Genomic DNA, 5,329 nt, shown 5'->3' with positions numbered 1-5,329 from the left:
GTTAATAAAAATAATCCTCTGTCTCCAAGCCAACGGCATTGCATGGATCCGCCGGCAGGACACATAATTAAATTGACAACTGGTCGCTCCCATTTGTCGGTGCAACCTGGATAGCAAGAAGAAAGTCGCAGCCAAGGCAGGGAACACAGAGCTGGAAAGGAAGATGGAGATCATTTTTTATGTTCTGTGGCATCTTCAACATGCAGCCATGCAGAACGAAGACAATGTTGCTGCAGAGAATCAAATTGAATTTTACTGATTGGACACTCTGACTCAGCTGTGCTCAGTTTTTGAGGTTTCCACAAATCAATATTAGGATTAGGAAAGGGTGAGTTGACATTGCATGTGTGCGCGTGTTTTTTTTTTTGTTGTATATTTTATATAAAAGTTGCCCACAGTTTGAAATGTTTGCCTACATGACTCGGGTGTGAATGCATTGAACAGTGTAAGTTGTCAGACATGGCTTTCAGTCATTTTGTCAACTTAACCCTATAAAGCCCAATGTATCATATTAAATACAAGGCATTTTGTGCCCTCTATTTCATGAGTATAATAACCCCCCCCCCAAAAAACCCTGAGGTATATGATCTGACACATGCATTGCACGTATACTCTAGAGATGGGAAAATGAAGCCTCATGAAGCACTTGTGATATTTTTTGACTCCTCTAGATGGCACTATTGGTTTAAAAAGGCAGTGGAAATGTAATACATTTTCATTGCACTAGCCTTTATATTTGAGCCAAGAGCACCATCTAGAGGAGTAAAAAAAATAGTAAAAGTGCTTCATGAAGCTTCATGAGGCTTCATTTTCCCATCTCTAGCTCCATTAGAGGGCAGTATCACCCAGCTGATGGCTTTTCCAGCGACCTTGCAAGATCGCCCCAATTGAGAAAGGAGAGACACTTGGACTTATTAATAGTGGGAAATGTTCTTTCTGATTTTTGGAAATACTAAAATGTTTGATATGTCTGTTTATTATTATATGTTTGACAGTTATAAATGTACGAATTTGAAGCATTGTAACCAGATGTATCAAATATGACACAGATTAAAAGGCATATGTGTTAAGATGATTTAAAAAAAAAAGTTTGTTCAAAAAGGACCAATAAATACTCTCTCACATATATAAATTGTGGCGGCCGTGGCTCAGGGTGTCAGACGGTTGTTCAGTAAGCTCGGCTGTTCGATCCCCGCTCTCTCCAAGTCATGTGCCATTGCGTCCTTAGGCAAGGCACTTCACACACATTGCCTCCAGTGCTACTCACACTGGTGCGAAGTTGGTGGTGGTCGCAGGGGCCGAAGGCGCACACTGGCAGCCACGCTTCCGTCAGCCTGCCCCAGGGCAGCTGTGGCTACTTGAGTAGCTTACCGCCACCACAGTGTGAATGTGTGAGCGCACGAATAATGCAACCACTGTGGAGCGTCTTTGAGCATCTGATCGCTATATAAATCCAATGCATTATTATTATTATATGTAATCGTTCAGGCTTCATAGGGTTAAAAAAGATTTTACAAGCAATAACACATTTAATCAACTAGAATCCCCAAATTTCTTACCATGCTCATATAGATGTATCTTTTGTATTTATTTTACTTCACCTTCCTGTTAGCATTGTGGTAAAGTCCACATGAGATGTTTCTCTTATTGATTTGTTTGCCAGTTTCCAATCAGTTTGAATTGCACATTACCTACTCCCATAGGATTGCAACACTAAAGCAGTCAAAGTCGTTTGGTCATCGCTTTTAGTCAGTATGAGATTAAACATTGTTAGCTTTTAAAATGCAAGTAATTCAGTAATTTGCCTATAGATGTCACAAGACTGTTATTCGGTTGGATTTATTTTTGCAGTAACAACACCGATGAAGAATGTTCAACAAAATATTGTTACCATGCATCTAGCATGCACGCAGTCATGACGTCGTGTTACATACATGACTGCATTTCATAATTAATTCATTCAACTTGAGCAAACCATTCAAAGAGTCTCATCAGCAGTAGCCTACGCTAACACCAAATAAGGTGACGTCACACATATAGGGGCACTAGCTTTTTACACAACATCTCAACTTTTGGCATTTTCAGACAACAATAAATGTGAAGGAATATGCGCAAATTATAACAGCGAAGAAGACTATGGTACACAGACTTTTTGTAGCCGTATCAAGAGAAAGGTGTTAACAAAATGTCACTTTCCTTTTGAACGTTACATCCCACAAGGTGCATTAAAACAACTGTCAACAGTCTTTTGAGGTCTCCCTGATTTGTTGGAATTTAGATGTCTCTGGGGTTTGTGAAGGACTCTGGTTGGTGGTCTGCTGGGTGGTGTCTGGTCGGTGCTGGATTTCACTTTCCTTTCTTTTCTTTGGTCTTTCCTCGGGTCTCCTGGCGGCCACACGACTCTGGCTGGAAGTGTTCGGTTTAGGTGAACGGTATGGGATTTGTTAATAGGTTTTAGGTGAACTAATGAATACACACGCACGCACGCTCGCACGCACACACGTACACATACTCACCCACATACAAAAAAATAAAAAATAAAAAGAGAGAGCAATGATGATGACATGTCAAATCGGTAAAATTACCGAATGAACAATACTGAGCTCTCCAGAAAAAAAATACAAAATAAAATAAAAATAACAACTGTCAACAAAACGGGCCATCAATTAATTAAACCTAATGAAACAACAACAAAAAGACACAAGATGAATCCATAGTAATACTTTTATTGCTTAGGCCTGAAAGAAACAAAAAGAGAAGTAAATACAGTAGAAGATTTTTTTCAGCAAATAGTAGGATAGTTAAAACAAAGTTAAATGGTACAATTGGTGAATGTTGCACTAGGATATGTGGGTGTTTACTGTATGGAGTAAAGATCAGTCAAACATCCAGAATCTCTCGTCTATGCAACAGAACTCACCAAGTCCCAGGCTGCTACAGTAGCTGTGAATGTATCCAACACTTAGTTTGTCTTGTCAACTGCAGAAGCATGGGTTTATTTCCAAGGGGCACTTGAAAAAACACAAACAAACAAACAAACAAACAAACACAAACAGACAGATCTTCACACAGTCTTCCTGCAACTGTATCTGTTGATCTCTTACATCAGACTTCCATACTTCTCATATCTTTCCAGAAGATATACATACTACAATTTGCATAAATTTCTCGAGAAAATAACCCAGCTGTTACATTTCCTGCATGATGGCCCTCGATGACTTTGATAGCAGCTATCCTCTGCTCTGTGGAGACGAGCTGCCATGCCGCTGTCATGTCGCAACAGTCCCCAGTGAGCAATATTCAGGTTTCTCCAACAAACAAACAAAAAAGGGTCCATTGGGAACGCATGCCCTTCTTGCTGCACAACAGGTAATAATCACCACCATCACCCAATAAGTGGTGTATTTAAATGAGAACGCATATGGAGATTAATATAGGCCTGTCAGTTACATCTATGAGCAATATTCATGCCCATACACAAACCTTGACTCACACGCACACACATGTCAAGTAGATGCTGCAGCAGGCTGTTTTAAGAAACACACAAAATTAATTTTGACGCTCAAGCAAATTAGGATGCAGGGCGAGTCGTGCAGTGCATTTTATTAACATATGCCACCACACCGGGGGGTCGTGGTCGTTCAGCAGAGCAGCAACACTCCCTGCAGATTGCATTCATTTAATGAACATAAGATTTTTTTTTTCTGACAAGATGATACAGTGGAACCTCTGGGCCACAGATGTTACACTCAAGGCCCGTGGGCCCTCTCTGGCCCGCCGTGTAATTTTATGAGGGCCAAAACTACTATCATAAAAACTGTAATAATTAAATGCATGTGCAATTATATATGATGGAGAAATGGTTATGGTTAGGATTAATAAGGAATTTATTTGGTAAGTGACAAAAAAAAAAAGACATGACTGGGACTAAGTGAGGATATCTTTTCCTTCCACTTGGTGTCACTTCGGAATTACATTTTAAGCCGAAAGCTGTCATGAACCTGAGCTGGTAGCCCATAAGTGATTATTTAAAAAAAAAAAAGAATGCCAAGAGCAACGACACAGCAAAATACGTGGGTGTCGCATTAGCATATATTTTTTTAATGTCAAGTAGGGGGCCACAAAATATCACCCTATGGGCCACAAATGGACCCATGCTCGCGAGTTTGAGACCACTGTTCAAGTGTGTCAGTGAAAAATTAGTGTTGAAAAATAATAATAAATAAAATAAATCAGTGTAAAAAACTAATAGTAGGCAAAAAAAAATCTGTGTTTTGTTTCTGATTTGTACAATTTTTTCCCATTAGAAATAATAAAAGAAAAATAAATAAATAAAAAGAAAGCATAAAAATAAACCGCAATGGTGTTATACAGATGTATCAAATGCACCTCAATTTCTAACATTATTAATTGTTCACAATTTAAACGTTCTCACTTTAGTCTTGCTTACACAAAAACAGGCAATGGCAGAGAACAAAAGGTGTGATATTATAGCAACCATATGAGCTTTCACACGGTGGCACAGCATCTCACAATCTGATAATTAAATGCCTGAAGACAGAAACTATTGCTTTCAATGGAATATGGCACAAGAAGTGTAAAACGTCACATCTGACAGCATTTTTTGTTTCGCATGGGTGCCATCCCACGGTCCACCTCTGTTATTACCTGAGGTTTTCCTCACACTGTCTCCATGTTAGTGTTCTCCACAGAACAGCGACCTGGAAAAAAAAGCTGAAAAATGCCAGCTTTCACAGGTAGCGTAAAATAAGCTGCAAGATCCAGAGATCCTTCTTGCATAAAAAGCAGGAAGAACTTTTTCTTTCTTTCACTTTTCATTATTGGTAGATGGACTGCTTTTTATATAGCGCTTTTAACTACACCATATGGTGCCCAAAGCACTTTACAATGCCTCACAGCCACCTATTCACACAGCAATGATCGACTACTGATGCGTCCACTGACACCCAATTGGGGTTCAGTGTCTTGCCCAAAGACACTACAACACGGTCACCAAGGGTGAGAATCGAACAATCAACCTCACAGATGGGAGGCGACCACTCTACCACTGAGCCGTGCCGCCACTTTTCATTATTTAGCAGCTCAGCCTGTTTTAACAAATGCTATGTGAGTTGTTCATCCCTGTCAATTCTGAATCTAAAAAAAAACTAACAAAATGAAAACAAGCCAAGACAAAGTCAGGCAGAAACAAACAGTAAGGCAAGCATTTTGAGCAGCAGACTTGTTTGTATTGTTTGTTATGTATTTAAACTAGGCAAACCCACAGGACACAGAAGCCAAGGAACTATCGGAACCCCAGCACCAACCC

The 5,329-nt window shown here is 39.7% G+C and overlaps 1 long non-coding RNA gene across 1 annotated transcript in view; it reads right to left on the bottom strand.

The window, feature by feature from the left end:
- Positions 1 to 1,809: 1,809 nt before the first annotated feature.
- LOC144052356 (uncharacterized) overlaps positions 1,810 to 5,329 on the bottom strand; it is a 7,046-nt gene continuing 3,526 nt past the window's right edge. The window contains exons 2-3 of the long non-coding RNA XR_013294202.1: positions 2,921 to 3,011; positions 1,810 to 2,406 (exon numbers count right to left, since the gene is read on the bottom strand). This is a non-coding gene — a long non-coding RNA (uncharacterized LOC144052356). The remainder of the gene's footprint in view (positions 2,407 to 2,920; positions 3,012 to 5,329) is intronic.

This window comes from Vanacampus margaritifer, chromosome 5, assembly GCF_051991255.1.
Source record: "Vanacampus margaritifer isolate UIUO_Vmar chromosome 5, RoL_Vmar_1.0, whole genome shotgun sequence".
Lineage (NCBI taxonomy): Eukaryota > Metazoa > Chordata > Actinopteri > Syngnathiformes > Syngnathidae > Vanacampus > Vanacampus margaritifer.
The sequence above is the reverse complement of the archived record's forward strand: the minus strand, read 5'-3'. Positions and strand labels throughout refer to the sequence as shown.